This window comes from Acinonyx jubatus, chromosome B4 (genome assembly GCF_027475565.1).
Source record: "Acinonyx jubatus isolate Ajub_Pintada_27869175 chromosome B4, VMU_Ajub_asm_v1.0, whole genome shotgun sequence".
Lineage (NCBI taxonomy): Eukaryota > Metazoa > Chordata > Mammalia > Carnivora > Felidae > Acinonyx > Acinonyx jubatus.
Genome location: NC_069387.1, coordinates 111,008,997 through 111,029,153, shown reverse-complemented (window position 1 = coordinate 111,029,153; position 20,157 = coordinate 111,008,997). Strand labels below are relative to the sequence as shown.

The following is a 20,157-nucleotide window of genomic DNA, read 5'->3' as shown; positions in this document are numbered from 1 at the left end:
ATATTCCCTTTGTACCAACTTCCCTCAATGACCTGACTTGGTATATTTACATAACCACACAAGTGAGGAAAAAGCAAAAGTGCATTCTGCCTGGAGACACCTGTGCAATTACAAAGCCAGGTTGAATTGATTTGAGTTTTCCCCCCTCTGTTCTTTCATTTCTCTGTACCCACTGAAATGAGTGGCTATTTAATGTTACCAAGAATGTACACAATGATTCACAAGTTGCCATTTGAAGGATTGGGAACCATGAGTAGTGGAAATTATTTCATGTCAAATTTTTCTATTACTATACAATAGATTTCATATTTGTAGGTCTTTAAAAGTCCTCAGAGATTATCTAATATTATATACTAGATAGTCTAGTGTGCCTACAATGAGCTCATGAACAAAATCATCCAGAGAGCTCTCTAAAAATATAGAAATGTATTTATTTATCTCACCAAGATCTCCTGCATCGGAATCTCTGGGGGCAGCATCTAGACTTTTATTTTATTTTATTTTATTTTATTTTATTTTATTTTATACTTATTTATTTATTTATGTATTTACTTATATTACTCTGAGGTTTTCTGCACTATGATTCTTACCTAAGAGGTGGGAAAACTAAGGACTACAAAGGTTTTGTAACTTGTGCAAGCTCAGATAACAAAACAGGCATAATCAGAATGAGAGCTACTGCCCTTGACTCTCAATTATTGAGAATGAGGGAAATCGGAAGTGGGGAAAATCAACAGAAACTCTGTAGAGAGAGTAATGCCCTAATTTGGAAAAGTATAACACTGAGCCCAAATTAAGGAATACAAGACTGTGTTTCCCAATTCACCAAACGTCCTCCTGTACCTCACACAGCTTTTTAGACTTCTATCATTTGGGTATTGACCTTTCAGTAGAGGTGTTTCTTACAATGAATATGGTAACCAGCAGTCACCTGAGCCTATTTACATACTAGGATTGCAATTCCACAGGAAAGACTCAGTGTTCTGATAAGTGATGGAAACAGTCATTTCATAAATCAGAAGATAACCTCGAGCCATTGCTTTGAAGTCTCACTGATATTTTCCAGCTCATTTCCTAAGGAGAGAAAACCGCCAAAACCCTCCATGAAGATAAACAGTATTTGGCTGGTAGAATTCCGGAGTCTGGAGACAATGAATTGATCAAGTATTTTCTACGAGAACATAATACAAAATTGTTCAGTTTATAAAAGAATCTCTTCTACTACAGTTCTTTCCAACGATAAGGAATTAATTTATTCTGTCTTCACTGGTGAAGTAAGAATAGAATCAAAAAAGAGAAGTAACCTGCCTATTTCAGTGTAGATGAACTTCTTTGACTCCTGGAATCTCACAGCAGATATTTGCTGACGTTCTCAACAATCTAAAACCAGAGAAGGGAGATTTCCCAATAGCAAAATATGATTTCAGGTTAACCCATTTATCTTATCCTCTGCTATTTTTCTCTTCATCTGTTTAGGTTATTTGAGCATGGTTGAGAATGTTGAAGAGGCATCCCTGGTATGTTCCAGAACAAGTAGGGAAGTACGACCACTCTACCATTGGTGAGTGTCCTAAGATCTGCAGTGTCCTTCATTAGTTTTGATTAACCTCACTGCAACCATTTGGGGCTAAAGTTATTCACCTCCACACTGTTTTCTGAGTCTTGAGTTGCAGATTTCTCAGGTACAATATTCAGGTTCACAAGTATCTTCAAAACTTATCTATGCAGATGACTGTAAAAGAAATGTGATGATACACCTTATAAGAACACTAGTTACAGGTGCAATATGCTTTGATTAAAAAAAAATGACAAATATTATATCTCTTGAATGTGAAGAGATATTAGCAGCGAACCCTTCTGCATTCTTAGTTATAGGTGTATCTATTTATTTATTTGTTTGTTTTAATGTGTATTTGTTTATTTTGAGAGAGAGAGTGAGCACAAGCGGGGGAGGAGCACAGAGAAAGGGAAAGAGAGATTGCCAAGCAGGCTGCATGCACACAGCCTGACACTGGGCTCAATCTCATGAACTGTGAGATCATGACCTGAGCAGAAATCAAGAGTCAGATGCTTGGGGTGCCTGGTGGCTCAGCTGGTTAAGGCCTGACTGCAGCTCAGGTCATGATATCTTGGTTTATGAGCTTGAGCCCTGCATTGGGCTCTGTACTGATAGCTCGGAGCCTGGAACCTGCTTCTAATTCTGTGTCTCCCTCTCTTTCTATCCCTTCCCAGCTTGTGCTCTCTCTCTCTCTCTCTCTCTCTTTCTCAAAAAAAAAAAAAAAAAAAAGAGTACAGTAGGACGCTAAACCGACTGAGCCACCAGGGTCGTATAGTTATAGGGTCATATTTAAAACAGCTTATATATGGTATTAAAAACACCATCGAAACTGGAAATCATTTAATTTAGTGCCTAAGACCTTAATTTCTCTTATTTAATTCTCTCGTTCTTTATAGTTCTGAATTCCCATGCCTGTTTGGAATAATCTCAGATTTTCTTAAAGACTTTGATATTCTAAGAAATACCAATTTTAGTCTTATAATAAAAGGATATTTAAGTTCTGAAATCTCATACAGTATACCAGCAGAGGTTAACAAAGTGTTCAAGCCATCAATGCTCTAAAAAACAGAAAACCTATATACATTAGGATGACAGGTGTCTCTGTCTCTTTTATTTGGGAGTTTTGACCAAAAATTGCCTTACTGGCCACTTGGAGTCACCAGTGCTCTCTCCAAACCTGGGAAACATGTGGCTAAAAGTTTGGGGATTGAGTGGGAGGGGATAAAGAAAGTGTTTTTCCTTAAGTCATAATAACATTGAGGAAGTTAATAGTTTCTGCTGTACGAAACTACAGAAACTTTAGTTTCTACACAGCAACTTAATAGTTTCTGCCTCTTTTATATGGCAAGTTGCCAATCTATGCCAGTATTGATCTGTGACAAGTATAACGGGAATGCTTTCAACATTTTAAGATCCCATTCATAGTCTTTTACCATTTGTCTATTTTCAGATGACAAAACATTTTAAAGTTGCTTTAGAACTCTAAGTTTTAAATGTTTTCCTTTCGTGTGATACCCGAATCCTAATCGTCATTCTATGAATTTGTTTCAAAAGTAACAGTAATCATTAATAAAATATCCGTCACTAGTAATCTGCTTTCTCCAGTGTCTTAGGTTGGGTTTCCTGGGAGCAGAACTGGAGAAAGGAGATCAGCAGAGATATTTAGTTGGGCAAGAGCCTCGCAGAGAAGGAAATGAGGGAAGGGCAGGAGGAGGAGCTAAGCAAGGATGAAGTCTCACCTGGAGACACTTCAGCCTGATCCTACAGGGGAGCTCTGGAGCATTAATTACACCCCACAGTAGAGACACGAGCACCACCATTTCTATCCGTGGTCAGTCTGTCATTGGCTGTGGGTTGTAAAAGGGTGGAGTGGGGAGGACAGAACCTCTCAGGCTAAGTAGTATTGGCTTAAAGGGAGAGATTCTTTGGAGAAGGGGGTAGTTGTGAGCAACTATCATCTCAGAAACTGGGGTATGCTGCCACAGCCAGCAAAATGGATCAGGGTGTGGCTGCATCACCACCATCTACCTAAATGAACAGAACTCTTATTTAGTGGCTTCTGGGCTCATCAAAAGTAACTACCGTATCAGTTCAGCAGATTATCTATGACAGCTGTTTTTCTTCTCCTTAACTTTTTATTAATCAAATGAAAAGAAGAGCCCACCTTTGCATAACAGATGGAGCTAGATTAGATTCCTCCTCCTCGGTGTGGTGCCAAAATAATCTGCAACTCGCCTCTTCTGGGCCTCGTGTTTTTCAGTATGTAAGTAAAACTGTAGCAGTTTTCAAAGGTGCAAGAATTAGCAATCTAGTCTTCTTGAATGGGAAGAGATATTAACATTTGGGGAATTATTGGTTACATAAATGGTTCTGAGATTAGCCTCCACTGCATTCTCACGGCAGAAGTTCAAAGCTACTGGAGCAGGAACAGCTGGCCCAGATGAAGCATGTCCACCATGCAAGACTCATTCTTGGCCCTTTACATTTGAGGTCACTTTTAACCCTCTCAACATAGCTGCCAAGTGGAGATTGTGCTCCCCTGTTCCTCTAAGAAGGAAACAAGGCTCAGTAATTTTGAGTGACTTGCCTGAAATTGTTCAGCTGATGGAAGAGCCAAGAGGTGAACACAAGGCTAAAATATTCCCACTAGCATCAGGTGTCTTGCTCTATCTTAGTATTCAGATCAGTAAACTCCCTTCCTAGTTTGGATAAGCTGCTTTTACAGTGAGAACATTTTCTCAGTAAATTCTTCTTGGTAACAGTATAGCTTGTCATGTACTTTATTCATTTATATTTTTTATTTTTTTAAATGTTTATTGATTTTTGAGAGAGAAAGGGAGAGCATGTGCGAGTAGGGGAGGGGCAGAGACAGAGGGAGACACAGAACCCAAAGCAGGCTCCGGCTCCGAACTGTCAGTACAGAGCCCAACATGGGGCTCGAACTCACAAACTGTGAGATCATGACCTGAGCTGAAGTCAGACGCTTAACCAACTGAGCCACCCAGGCACCCCGTCAAGTACTTTAGCTTATGGTCTCACAGAAAGTGCCAGAAGAGTATGATGGGAAAGGTTATTTCAGATGTTTAAAACGTATTTCTGGGTAATCATTATAGCTCACTGGCCCAATCTAAAATTTCAATTCCTCTCATGTTGTCTTTTTGTAAGACTGTGCAACAGAGCCCTGAAAAATCATACCTTCAGCTACTTAAAGAAGAGAAGGAAGTTGTTTTTATAACTCTTCATCGAATTCTTTCCCTTAGTTTGTTTTACATGGCATTCCCCAGTTCATTGATGATCTCTTTACCATTTTTTTGAGTTCTCAGTGTCAGGGGCTAAAAACGGGGCCTCATTTTTCTCAATGCATGTGCCCAGCATGATTAAAAGAAAGACTTACTTCATGGGTGCAGTAGCCCCAAGAGAATATGGTTTAAATGCAAACATTGTAGGGGCGCCTGCGGGGCTCAGTCAGTTAAACATCTGACTCTCAGAAGGATGAATCTGGGGAAGGGACCTATGCAAGTCCTTTCTCTGTTTGCTAATGCAAATATGTGGTGAGGGAAGGAAGGACACATACATGGACTGGCACGCTAAAGTGAGCCACTCATTGGTTTAAGAGAAAACACAACAAAAGAAAAAGTGTCTAGGGAATTCTTTTCAGTTGCTAGTTATTAAATGTCTTTAACTAAATATTTACTCAGCTACTTACTTTGTGCCAGATACTGGAGTTACATAGGAAATAATAATAACAAAGACGATTTTAATAGCAATGTCAAGGAGATAACCTGCTACATACTAGGCACCAGGCAGTTTCGGGTGCTAAGGTTGTGTTTTCTTTTTAAATTTTTTAATGTTTATTTTTTGAGAAAGGAAGAGAAAGAGAGAGTGAGTGGGGGAAGGAGACAGAGGATCTGAAGCAGAGAGCAGCGAGCCCGACGTGGGACTCAAACTCACAAACCATGAAATCATGACCTGAGCCAGATGCTTAACCAACATGAGCCACGCAGGCATCCCCACTAAAGCTGTGTTTTCAACCAAACAGACCTGACTCCTGCCCTTATGGAAACTCTAGGTATGCGATAGGCATTTAAAAATGACTTACATGTGAAAATAATTACAGTTATGATAAATGGTACTGAGAAAATCTGGGGGCTCTTTGCGGTTTATGTTGTGGGCTGAATTGTGTCCCTCCAAAGTTCATATTAAACTACCTTAGAATGTGACTTTATGGATATAAGGGGTTTAAAAAGGGAATGAAGTAAAAATAAGGTGATGAGGGTGGGTCCTAATTCAATAGACTGGTATTCTTATCAGGAGAGGAAATTTGGACCCAGACTTGCACAGAGAAAAGACGATGTGAAGACACAGGGAGAAGAGGACCATCTGCACATCAAGGAGAGACGTCTCAGAAGACACAGCCCCCTCTGACACCTTGCTGTTGAACTTGTAGCCTCCAGAACTGTCAGAAAGTAAGTCTGTTGTTTAGGCCACCTGATCTCTGGTAGTTTGTTTTGGCTGCCTTAGCAAAGTAATACAGCATGTAACATGGACTCTGTATCTAGTGAGGGATGGCTAAAAGAAACATTTTCGAGGATGGTTTCTAAATGCCCCAGGAAGAAATCAATTGTTACCCAGATGTCCAGGGGATTAAAGGGAGTGGGGAAGGGTAGGTAGAATTCCTGGGAGAAGGTGTGGATGGGCAAATCTCATGAAACAGAAGAAATGATCTGAATCATGGGCAAACTAGGAAAAGACTTAAGGAGGTGGAACAGTGAGGAAGAGGGGGGACAGTGTTTAAACAATTATTTGGGCTGGTGCAAGTGGAAGGTGTTGTGCTATGGCAGAAAGTTCCCGTTCCCAGCTCAGCCTTTTGCCAGCTCTAGGAGCCTGAACTTCCTCGTTTATGTGTGTGCATGCCTTATAAAATATGATAACCAGAGTAAAGGCTTTGTTCTTTGTTCTCTGAGAAGAAAAGAAAGAAAGAAAGAAAGAAAGAAAGAAAGAAAGAAAGAAAGAAAGAAGAAAAAGGGAGAGAGGGAGGGAGGGAAGGAAGGAAGTGAGGGAGGGAAGGAAGGAAGGGAAGAAGGAAAGAAGAAAGAGAAGATAGAAAAAGGCAGAGAGAAGAGAGGGATTAGAAGGAGAGAGGGAAAAGAGGAAGGGATGGGGAGAAAATATGAATTTATTTGAGAGATACGGCTGTACAGTTGGGCACTTTTGAATTACTGACTGAGCATGCAACTTTGCGTGTAAATAGCCATAGTGCCTTATCATTACTTTTACAAGAAAATATTACATCAGAACCAGAAGCTAGGCCTCGTTTTTTGCCATGTGTATTTATCGACACCTAGCGGCAGGATTCTGCATTGTTCTGGCATACTCTTGAAAAATACGTTGTTCACACAATAGAGATTTCAAGTCGTGCTAAAAACCGATGTTTTCACTTATTTGTTCTGCAACTACTTACTGAACCCATCTGAGTGTATCCAACGCTGTTTTTGTGTGGGAACTCAACTAAATAGAGTTCTACATTCTTCTTTAACATATATGATATACAAATTCAACCATGTCAATAGCCACCGTTTATTGAGGACTTACGAAGCACTGGGCTAGGCAGTTTTTGAACATCATCTCTTTTGAACTTGGCAATCAAGTTCGGAGTTATTATCCTTTTCCTCAAATGAGGAAACTGAGGCTTAGAAAGTTAAGCCAATTCACTCAAACTCACACAACAGTTAGTTGAAGAACTGTAGTTAGATCCTAATCTACGGGTTGTAGAGTTCGTGTTCATTCCACTCTACCACACGGCATCTGAAACAATTCCTTCATAACTTTACTTATTTATATATATGAAATTCTTTAGTTTATATGTATTTGTACTTGCATTTATATATTTATGTAGGTGTGTATGTGTATTTGTCACCGACTATACGCATGCCGGGGACAGTATTAGATAAGAGTGCATATATTCATTCACAAAATATTTACTGAGTACCTACTACATGCCATGCATTATGTTGAGTACTGACGGTACAATTATTGGCAAAAAAGATATGGTCCCTGTCTCCAGTGTTCTTAGGGCCCTGTATGGTAGAGGGACAATTACAATTAGGATGTACTTCCTCAGGAATGACAAGTCAAGGGGCACCTGCGTGGCTCAACTGGTTGAGCGTCTGACTTCAGCTCAGGTCATGATCTCACGGTTCGTGAGTTGGAGGCCCACATCGGGCTCGTTGCTGTCAGTCTGTCAGTACAGAGTCTCCTCGGATCCTCTGTCCCCCTTTTTCTCTGCCCCTCCCCGGCTTATGCTCTCCCTTTCTCTCCAAAAGTAAAGAAAACATTTAAAAAAAAACTTTTTTAAAAAGGAATGACAATTCAAGTGTACATATACATAAGTATCTTAACTGTTCTTAAGATCTCAAAATGGGTTTTCCAAGGATGTGCTACTTCAGCTGAGATCTGAAGGACAAATATAACTTAGACATATGTGTTTTTAGAGGACACGATGGAAGGGGCAAGCAGGCAGACGAGAGGAGTGTTTCAGACAGTGGGGACAACATGTGCAAATGCCCTATGGTAGAAGAGAGGAGCACACAGTCAGGGAAGAGAGAAAAGAGGGAGCATGCATTCAAATGTGACTGGGGAAACAGAGAAGTAGACAGATAAGAGGAAAGGAACTCGGCACACTTGCCTATCATGCAGTGATGCGATGTATTTTCAGCAACGTCAGGGCACAGGAGCTCTCCGTGTGCATCTAGCTACTGCAAAGGGATGCCCCAATGCTGGGGCAAAGGAAAGTTAACGTAGACCCAGGGCAAATTCTGTGTATGGTCCTTACTGGGGCTGAAGCTGGGCAGTTGGCCATATACTGATGCAATTCCCCTACAACATCTGGGAATGCAAGCAGTGTCTTTCATGCGTAGCTCTTATTCCATGGCACTTTCCATTCTTATCTACGTGATCCCCTCATATCCACTTCCATAAACAGGCCCCCAACATCATCACCCCTTTGATCTTTGCCCTCCTTTTTTTAAGTTTATTTATTTACAGAGAGAGAGAGAGCGAGAGAGAGAGCACAAGTGCATACGCAGGAGAGAGGCAGAGAGAGAGAATCCCCAGCAGCTCCAGCGCAGAGCCCAATGAGGGACTCGAACCCATGAACTGTGAGATCGTGACCTGAGCTGAAATTAAGAGTCAGATGCTCAATCGACTGAGCCACCCTACTCTCTTTGTCTTTGGTCCTCTTCTACTATGTGGGAGGATATTTTTTGCTAACCAAGTACTTCCCCAATGCTAGAAGAAAGAAAAGCCAGATGTCTTTTCTTATGCCACAAAGACACCACTTTTTCTCCTCCACTTTCTGCCTGGTCAGACTGCCCTCCAGGTGCACTGGGCACGACTCCACATGGATGAGAGAGAGGGACATGAAAGCGAATTACTAGTAAAGAGAAAAATAAAGGTCATGAGGTATCTCAAAATATTATCCCGCCACGTCTCCTGGAAAAACTGCTCCCCTGCCAAATGCTATGAAGTTCTCTAGATGTTCGGCTTTCCTATATAGTGGAAAAGGGTCTTCACTTTCTTTCTCTAGGACAATAGCATCCCCTTTCAAAGCAACATTAAGATTGTATGAGTGGTGTTTTGCACAGGTTCTCCAACAGTCAGGTGAATGAACCTAAATGCTATCTTTGTGGATGGGTATGTATTTCCCCAGGCCCATTCCTATGGCGGAGAACCTTCTCCCAATGTTGGTTTCCCTCTTAGTTACCTCTGCCTTGTCTTGCAAATCAGAGGCTCTACAGTGGGGTTTGAGATCTGGCCCACAGACAGGCACATGGCACCTCTGTCCAGATCACACCATTATCACCCCACTTGACTCAGTTTACCAATTACTTGGTGCATTAGAGCCAGACTCCTGTGTCCTCCGCAGAAAGCTGTTAATATCCTTGTTCACCTCTCTCGATGAGAATGGTCTTCCTTCTAAATCTTCCTCTACATGACAGTCCACTCCCACCCTAGTGAAGTTGCTCAGCTTGGTCAAATCTGTTTTCCTCCTGTGCCGTGACTCCCCCCATTACATTTTAGATAAGGGTGGGATTCCTGCCGGTAGCTCTTTCCCTCTCACCCAGCAGTCTTCAGCATAGAACAACACTCTGTCCTCTTCTTGCAGGACCTGACACCTTACCCTGACATCATAGCATTGCGTGTTGTGGTCTGCATTGCACTAAGCTATGTCAGAACTTGGAAAGTTCAGGGTCATCTGGGTTGCCCAGTCGGTTAAATGTCCGACCCTTGATTTTGGCTCGGGTCAGGGGTGTGGAGCCTCCTTAAGATTCTCTTTTTCCCTCTCTCTATCTGCCTGTCCCCCTCAATTTTTTTTTTAGAAAGTTCAGTTTCTGTAACATATTCTTTTTTTTTTTTTAATTTTTTTTTCAACATTTATTTATTTTTGGGACAGAGAGAGACAGAGCATGAACGGGGGAGGGGCAGAGAGAGAGGGAGACACAGAATCGGAAACAGGCTCCAGGCTCTGAGCCATCAGCCCAGAGCCTGACGCGGGGCTCGAACTCCCGGACCGCGAGATCGTGACCTGGCTGAAGTCGGACGCTTAACTAACTGCGCCACCCAGGCGCCCCTGTAACATATTCTTAAAGCAAACTGAAAACTGAAAAAGATACCCACGAATTATTTCTCTATCACCTACCATAAAGCAGAGATCAGGAGCGAACCAGGATCTTCCTGGATGGTAAGGAGAAGAAAATATAGTGGCATCATTTCTGGTGTCATTATGGGAGTATACTAGGAGAGCCAGGTACCAAGGGGGACGGGTCCACACGTCTAGTAGAAGTTGATTTTCACAAGTGACTTATTCCATCATTGCGAGTTTCTAAAGATTCTCTGGTTCCAAAGATTAGAGATGTGTGCCCAAGTTAACTCCAGGGTTTGCTGCAATGAATAGATGTCAGGCCAGGTAAAGACTGATTGTCCTGTCCATTTTTCCTTCTTTCCATAATGGAGTACACATGAGATGCCTGGACATCTAGTAGCTATTTTGGAACAGGAAGTGATGTTGAGGATAAAAGTCACATGCAGGTGATGGTAAGGAGAAAGATGGGGAAAGGCCCCATAAGGATAATTTAGCAGAGAGGACTTTACGTCTCCGGATTTATTTCACATGAAGAAGCATTCAGTTTCTTTCTTGGTAGACAGCTATTATTTCTGGTCTCTGTTTCAAGCCACTAATACAATTCTCAACTTATACACCGTGAGGGTGGAAAGTGATCTAATGCTGTGTAGTTGGTATTTACCTATGTGGGTATGGGTGGGAGGTCCCTCGAACTTCTGCGGACAGAACTATGTAGAACCACTTTTCACTCTCAGAAATATATACCTTCCCTTTGGAATCTTACCTTCTAGATTTCCTGACCTCTCTCAACCCCAGGAATCATTGTACTTTACTTTTTAAAAATTTTTTTAATATTTATTTATTTTTGAGAGAGAAAGAGACAGACAGACAGAACGTGAGCAGGGGAAGGGCAGACAGATAGAGGGAGACACAGAATCTGAAGCAGGCTCCAGACTCTGAGCTGTCAGCACAGAGCTCGATGTGGGGCTGGAACTCACAAACCATGAGATCACAATCTGAGTCGAAGTCGGAGGCTTAACTGACTGAGCCACCCAGGAGCCCCTGTACTTTCCTGAATATGGTGTTTGCAAGAAGGTGTCTGAATTTCTGCATTACGTACTAGAATTATAGGCTGTTACTTTGTCTATCATTGCCATTTGGAATCTAATTAAGCATTGGAATGTATGCATGTGAACGGTTGTCATGCAATAATTCAAAAGGTAGCCCACAGAATTTTCTGTGATTGAAAGTTTTTAGGCCAGAAATATTAACCTGAGGAAAGGATAATATGTCTGATACTCAGAAAAATCCCAGCTACCGAAAGCTATTGCTATGTCCCTGTTCCTCCTGTGGACTTGAAAGTTAGCATCTGAAGACCATCGTAGGATTAATACAGGGACTGCAGGGAAGGCGGCAGAGAAGTAGAAATGAGCTCCAGCTGGGCTTACCCTTCTTTCCTCCTTGAGACTGAATGCCCCACCTTTACTCTGGTAATTGAGAAGTCAATGAGATCTCCTACAGGAGCCACAAAATCCAAAGAAAGTTGTTTCATTCCCTCTGATTTATGGGCCCACGCACATTGGTGATCAGTGAGATTTTTTTCAGATAGAGTGATTTCTCCCGGTTGGGACAGAGCGTGCCCAGTGTTTTCCACGATTGCAGAATTGGCGATAAGCAAGGGACAATTTCAAGTCTTCAGTTCCAAGTCAGCTGGCACCTCGAAGTGTTGTTACTTGTGTCCTTTCAGAATTCTGTTGGGAATAATTATGTCACTTAAGAGACTAACACTCCTAAATAATTCCTATCCTCTAATAATCTTTTCTGTTAATTAATGAGCACTGACAGCGGTCAAAGAAATAATTAGAAGCATCCTTTTAGGACTGAGAGAATCCCACAAGGCATGTGTAAACAGCTTGCCTTTGTTTTGCCCTCTTTGGCCATCCATATTTGGTTAATACCCACTTCTCAAGATTAGCCTTGATAACCACTTGTTCTCAAAGACACTGTCCAGGTCGCTTGGCCTCAGAGTCAAGTGTACTAGTCTAGGTCAATGAAATTCTTCAGCGTAAGAAGTTCTCAATATATCTGTATTTTGTCATCTTCCTTATGAACTACCGTGATGATAGATGCCTGTGAGCTATGGCTGTGGGAGCTAGTCAAACTATTCCCTCAGTCAAAGGAAATTTCTTTCTTCTTTGTTGGACTAAAAATCTGAAGTTTTTCTATCTCCTTGACGTGTAGACGCATAGCAAAACAGTCTGGAAGAATGTAATTTTAGGCTTTCACTGTACATGGAAATGTCTTTTTGACAGAGTTATCCTTACTACTATATTTTGAAGGACTGACAAACACTTCGTATCCTGAGATAGCCCAGAAGGGAACAATTTGGAATGAACAATATGTGGATAGATGGTCTTCGATCAATGTGTCTAAAAAGCAATTCTCTGAATGTCAGAGGTTGGTGAAGAAGACTAGAAGGGATTTGAAAAGGGAAAAGTATGACTTCTAGGCCATTAAGATTGGTTTTTTCAAATACTTGCTATGATGAAAGAGATAGGAAAAAAAACCTTCAATAGTTTTTAACACATAGAACTGAAAGACAAATATGTAATATAGAAATCTACGGAATGATTGGTCTAGATGAACTTTCATGAAACCATTCAATTCTCATCATTTTCCGTCGACTCTTTGGGTTATATGCTATTCCACAATTTAAAATGATCTTAGCTTTTATAACTACAAACAAAATATCAAATTTTGGTATAAGTTATGAAATTTTGGATCCAAACCAGATTATTTTGTCATGTATTTGGAACGACAGCCATGAGTTCTGAAAATATGTACCAGGCCTGGAGTATTTTTATAACTATAGGATGATTCTGTTCTCTTGTGAGGTTGTATTTTTTGTTTGTTTGGGGTATTTTTAGTGTTTTATCCTTCCACATCTAGAATGTTCATCTTTGGTTTGTCCCATCTGTGTCTCTGACATTCCTCTAGTATTGCTCTGACCATGCTTCACGTTTATTTTTTCCTACGTGAAGCGTGTTCCATCTCAGCAACCCCTTTCCCCCTGCAACTTGGCAGAATGGAACTCTTTTTTGTGTGTAAGCACTAAAGTTGTTACCAGCATCCACGCTAATATCTGTTATCACCACACAGTATATCTATTAATGTCTGTCTTCATTATTATGGGACTGCTTTCTTCAAGGTTAAAGTCTGTGTTTTCTTCATATTTGTATCCTCCCTTCCCACGACAGTGACATGGCCACCACTCCATACATTCTCCTGGAAGCGGGCAATGAATAGATGAGTGGCTCTCAACTGTTAATGCAGCTTTAAATGAGATGCATCTGTCTCCTTACCGAAAATCTAGAAAAAAAAATATGTATTAACTTAGATTTCTTTTTCATAACTTATTGTTTATAAAGTCCTTAAAATACTCTGCTGTTCAGATGCTACGACAACAGCCGTATCACCCCATTTTAAAAGTAAGACCACTCAGGTTCACAGGAGGTTGTGTAAGTACCTAGAAGACAAGTCGAACATTCAGCCACAGCCACATGCTCCATAGTGCACACTGTTGAGGGAAATAGCAACCAAGTGGGATAGTTCTGCAATCAACTCTTTGTAACATAAAGTTTAGGTCATTTCCTTTTTTCTTTTTTGATTCATTTTTCTTATGTATAAATAAGGGAAGTAGATAAGGTGACTTCTGAGTTCTCTTTTTGCTCACCTACTCATTAGAAACTCTGCATCTGGGCACCACATCATCTGACCACGAGATGGCGCTGCAGCTTAACTCAGTGCCCCAGGCTGCAACCCCAGCAAGTGTGGAAAACCGCCCAGGGCGAGTCCCGACAGACAGAAGTTTTCCAAAGACAGACATCCTATGATAGTGGAGAATTCTCCATGTCTCCCGTTTCCAACGTGACTTCCTGAGTTTCCCGTATGGAGAAAGTGTTTTAGGATGCCAGCCATCCATAGGCGCAACCAAGAGGAACAGTCCCCTTGAGGCCAGTGCTAAGAACACACCTGAAGAAAGCTCATTTAAATGACTAAAAACAGGGGCGCCTGCGTGGCTCCATGGGTTGGGCATGGGCTCTTCATTTCCGCTCAGATCCTTATCCCAGGGTCCCCATGTCAGTCTCCTCGCTGAGCATGGGCCTGCTTGGGACTCTCAATCAATCTCTCTCTCTCTCTCTCTCTCTCTCTCTCTCTCTCTCGTAAAAAAATTAAACAACTAAAAACAAAGTATAACATCCATGTCAGGGCAACCTTCCCAACTGGAAAAATGCCGAGCTAAAGACTGTGGGTCCTCATCAGACTCTGAGCTGGGTTTTTTCCATTGTTGAAGTCCCAATAAATATGTACAGAGTGAATAAATGTACTAAGCATCTATTAGGAGGAAATGGAGTGATGCAGGTAGGGAAGAGGAAGTCACTTTCACAATCAGACTCATGTACGTAATGCACACTCACTGAGCACTTTCCATGTGCCAGGCTCTGTGCTTGTTCTCAGGGAAATAGCGCGATAATGCAATGGTACCATTGCTTACTTACTGCTAAATGCCGGGGACTGTGCTCATCCCTCTAATATTTCACTTGTTAAATCCTTAGGATAACACATACTAAGGGTTATTATCCCCTTATATTGATAATGAAAAGGAAGGGCAGAGAAATTAATCAAACTTGCTAAGGTCACTACCAAGGTCAATGACTCCTGTTTTTGCAATACTAGAAAGACAAGGAGCCCACTGATGATTGAGGGGGGGGGGCATGCCAACAAATAAAACAGCGACTCTTTTAGAGAACAGCTAGAAGTGCAGTTGGACACTTTCAGATCACTGATTCTTTGCCTTGATCCTTGAAATTCACTTCCACTGGCTCAGAATAGGGAAAAGATAGATTTCTGATTTGTCTCACAGTAGCTGTTGTCTACTAATTCCCTCATGGCTGTGTGGTCTTCATCTGGCTTTCTTCATGATCCTTAATACAGGAAATTTTATTACCTCAATATTTCAATCGTTGCTACTGAACTTGTACCCTGGAAGATACTAGTTCATTGGCAAGACTTCTTCAACGTATGCAGAAGCTAGAGAAAAGGCAAAGAGAGAAGTTCTCAGGGTGATGTTGTAAGATTCCTTCATCTAGGCTTGATTTGGATATGTGCTCATTTTTAAAAGTTTATATTCCTTCTACCAAATTATACAGGTTATTTGTAAGTCTGGCTTCAACTTGAGTACTTTATTTTGTTGAGATTACGTATGTTCCTATTTTCCTAAACTAGTGGGCACATTTCTGGAAACAAAGAAGAAAGAAAACAAGGAGCGATCTTTTATTCCCCTGGCTTATAATCTAAAACTGACCAAGAGTCCCATAACATGAAACATTAAAGAACTAAAAGCACAATCCTTTTTTTTTTTTTTATGACAAGCTAAAAAAAAACGGAGGAAAACTCTAATCCAATCAAAATCCAATCAAACAGCCTCCTCCCAACAAAGGCTGGCACTTTGTGTATACAAACCGGTAGCAGAGATGTCATTAAGAGTTAGGCCTTTCTCATCAAGGCTAATCCTTTCAAAATAACCTCAGAAGTACGAGCACTGACTGAGAGACAGACGTTGGGCAGCATACAGAGCCAGTGTCTAGGAGACCAGTTATCCTCCAAGATTGTAAATTTGCCATTGTGGTTTTGCTTGCTGACTTGAAGCCTACTGTGGAAGAGACTGCCAATGATCTCTCAGTTTCTTCTGCCTTTATTCCTCTTCAGAACAAACGCCCTTAATTTCAAGTGAAGCCTTGTGACTGAATTCCCCAACCCCCAATGGAATATGAGTGCAAGTAATAACTTCCATATCACCCTCTCAGATGCAAGGCTCGAAGACAAGTGTTGATAGCAGCTGTCCCCAACCCTCGACAACTCATCTCAGGTTATGAAGGGGACCTATATACTCTTGCTTTATAGCACCTACTACATTTAAAAGTTACTTTTGCTACAACAACTAGCTAAGACAAAAATTTGCGCCTGGACGTTAATCATTATTACGATAAAAAAGCTGAGGCAACTGGTTGGCAGTCAGGCGGTTGAATGGCAAACGCATAGGTATTGCAGTCTGGAGTCCTGGGGACCCTGAATGTGCTGTGACAGGTCATTTGGTAAAAGTGCTGCCTGTGACGGAAGGCAGACCACAGCATGTAGCTAACTCTAGGGGGACAGTTAAAGGAAAAGTGACTTGTCCAAGTTCATATGATTAGACTAGAACTTAAGTCTCCGGTTCATTGTTCATTAATTATAATACAAAAAGAAGTGCCCTGATCCCCCACAGCAAAGGTCTCTAATGTATGCTCTTCTAAAGGGTGTTTAGCTCCACTTCTGCCAAACCAAAATGTATTTCCATAGGATATGCAAATATTATAGCGTTGTCTATGGGATGAATATTTTGTGCCTTCGTGTGCATCATAAATATAAAGATACATTTCTTTGGGGGTGTTAATAGATAAAATTGGGCTCAACACTTCTCACTCTTGACATTCTGTTACTTATTAACTAATAGTGATCTAAAATAGAGCTGGACAATGATCCTTGTAAGGACCCTTGCTCCCCCAACCTCCACCAAGGTCACTCTATCCCTCTCCCCTTGCCCCTGCCATCAGTCAACAGTCAGGAATATTTAATCACGGTGCTGTTTCACACTAAGCCTCAACTTGTTCTCAAAATCTTCAACCCGTCCTCCAGACAGCTGTACTTCCTAACAGAATCATCATAGACAGGCTAGGAGATTTAACCTGCTTGCTTTAGGGTGGGTCCAGGAATATTTACATTTAGTAGGTACACTTTTAAGATGCAAGTGACTCTAAAGTAAAAAATTTGCAGCATGCAAGAAGGCAGGTGTGAAGGGAACAACCTCATGATCTTTGCAAAGTGAGCCAGGGACTTCTCTACCTCTTCCTCCTGACAAGGACTGGTCTGTGTTTGATTTCCCACGAGTGCCATCTATTTGAGTTCCAAGAGTCTGAGACTGCACAGCACTTTTCTAGGACCAGAAAGCCCTTAAACACTTTCATTTCAGCCACCTACAGCAATATCCATGCTCCAATCTGGTAAGCCATGAGATTTGAGAGCAAGCATTCAAGGATGACTCCCATATACGGTTTTGTAATTGTTGTTCTCAGCGAGCGTTAGTTGCCTCAAAGTATGGCATTCCACGGCTACAACTCCCTCTTCCACTCTGGAAAACGCATCTTTGAAAAGCAAGGAGCCATCGTCATTCTTTGCATTTTACCTTGACATTTTGGCCTTTACCTTGGAATTTCTTCCCACTCTCTTGTTATTCCAGCGTTTCACTGTGATTATGGGCTGTTAATGCCATTATTTTGTTATTTCAAAGGAAGGAATGTTCTATTGCTTTTTGGGGAGTATTCAGCCACCCGTCTACAATTAGTGTTTTCAAGTGTATGCCAGGTTCTATTTTTCCTTTTCCTTTTAAATTGCGAGACTCCAAGTCAGTATTCCAAAATCACTTTTTGTTTGTCTTAAGATTACTATGTCGGCAGCTTTGTCACAATTATTTAAGTAACTAATCGAGAATTGATTCCCCCCCCAAATATATTAAAATATCATGAGATCAAATTTATACTAGGAAATATGTGAAACTGACACAAGCTAGAATCACACGGTCTGAAGAAATCTTTTTGAAAATGATTGGATTTTACATTCTGGATAGATTTAAATGCTAAATAGAGTATTTAAAACACAATCCTAGATGCCTTTTACTGGAATACGATAGCTGGAAAAACAGGGAAGAAACACATTAGATTTGATTCAGTTTGGTTTTGTGATTTTGATTAATTCAAGAATTATGGATTGTTACCTATATGTTATGCCATGTAACGCAAAAAAGAAAATGTCAGATATACATATGGATTGAAACCTTTATAAAATGGATGGCCCAGACCCCAAGGTAGGCAGTTACCTAGACAAGGTACGCCAAGAGCCAAGAGCCTCTAGCCAAGTTCTCCAGAACTGGCTGCCACCAGAATTTTTATGAGAGGGGCAGCAGTTAATCCTGAAGATGTGGTATTAGATGCAAAGGTTCTGTCAGGGAAACTCATTTATCTTTTATTTATGCAACTCACAGTTCTATTGAGAATGCTAAAATCTGTATATATGGTATGCTTTTTAAATTAGGCTTCAACTAATAAATCAATGGCTCGCTTTCATATAAATGTAAAGAGGACCAAAAAAAATGACTTAAGGTACCTGGATCCATAACTATTTTATGATCTTCAGGCATCAGTTGAATTACCTCTCATTACTCACGTGCAAAATGGGGAAGTTGGGTTATTTCTATGGTCTGAGAGTGGTTTAGTAAAGACAGCAGAGAGCATTCTGTTCAGACAAGCTTAGGTTACAATCTCAGCTCTGCTGCCTTTTCTACCTGGTACTTCTGTCTTTTTTTTTTTTTTTTTTTGATGGGTAAATTGAAAGTAGAAATATCTACCTCCTGGAATTGTGAGAATTAGATGAGCTGGTAGAGATAAAGTCACCAACAGGCAGGAAATGGTGGCAGCTTTATTACCGCAGGTTGAATGTTGCGCGTCTCTCTCCAAATGCCCTCTCTCAACTCTGTTCCAACACCACAATCCTATGACTTAATCCTCCACTCCAACTGGACCTTTCTTCGGTCTATAAAGGGCTAGGTGATACCTAGGAATCCAGCTCAAAAAACAGCTGGGAAATACATAGTAGGATATCACAGAATAAGATCTATGTTTGAGAAAAGTATCTCCTATTCTCCTTCCTTAATGGTGTCTATAGTAATGATTCCATCCACCCATCCATTCATACATTCAATAAGCATCGATTAAGCTTTGACTATGTGCCTGGTCCCTGTCCATGTTCCTTGACCTACCTCTTTCCCAAGCCAGTGTAGACTAAAATTCTGTTTATGAGTGAAAGTGGTGAATATTCTGGCACCAATTGTTATGTACTTGTGATTTTCTCATTTCTAAGGCAGCTTTTCTTTATTTACCTCCAGACTATTACATGGCATATGGTTTGGTTTGGGGATATTTTCTTCACACCTTCCTAATTAGATCAATTTTGTCTACAAACTCTCTGCTTAGAATATATTCCAAGACTGTATTCTGGTCCCTTGCATTTGTAAAATTGAAAAGAAATCTATTCAAGTTTCTGCGATTTTTTTTTCTACCAGTCAGATCTTATACCCATTTACACTTGTTTTGAAATGTGCTGACACATAATGGGAATTCCAAAGTTCCCAATATGGGGGGAATTGCCATTTGAAAAAAAAATCTATGCAATACTTTCATAAGCCATGTATAAAGTATTGTGTGTAAGACAGTGGGGTAGTGATGAGACATAGATCTAAGCCCAGATACATCAGTGATGTGTTATGAAAGGAGACGTAACTGTTCTGGCCCTCAGTTTCTATGTCTTGAAAACTGGGAAATAATATCTTATTTCTCAAAGAGAGTACTATGAAAAATAACATTATATGTGTGATAGAACCTTGACAATTACAAAGTCCCTTATGAGAAGTATCAACAATTATTATCTCACCTGAATCAGGCTAGAGCATTAAAGTTGGTCTGAATTTGAGCACTGGAGAAAATGATGACTTGGAACAGATTGGGGTTATTAGTGAATCAAAATAGAACAGAAAAATCACATAGGAGAAATGCATGGTCAATGATGCCAGGGGGCCTGATCCAGGGGCCCTCCATTTGCCCTCACAGAAAGGTACCCTGTGCTACAAAGCCAGAATCAGTAGCGCTCCTTGGGTGGGGAATCTACTAGAACAGAACACCCTAGAAACACAGGACTCTTGACTTTTATATACTTTTGCATGGAGGGATGGAGAAGGGGAGGTTGTACACATTAGGACTCAATGGTCAGCCTTATTTCTGTAAAAGGAAATTCTTGCCATGCCATCAGTGCCTGCCTTCACAAACCATTT

At 40.9% G+C, this 20,157-nt stretch overlaps 1 long non-coding RNA gene across 5 annotated transcripts in view; it reads left to right on the top strand.

Annotated features, from left to right (window-relative positions):
* LOC113602792 (uncharacterized) overlaps positions 1–20,157 on the top strand; it is a 468,320-nt gene that overhangs the window by 349,838 nt on the left and 98,325 nt on the right. For all 5 annotated transcript variants that reach the window (XR_008300391.1, XR_003424305.2, XR_003424304.2 and 2 more), the window contains exon 3: positions 1,477–1,561. This is a non-coding gene — a long non-coding RNA (uncharacterized LOC113602792). The remainder of the gene's footprint in view (positions 1–1,476; positions 1,562–20,157) is intronic.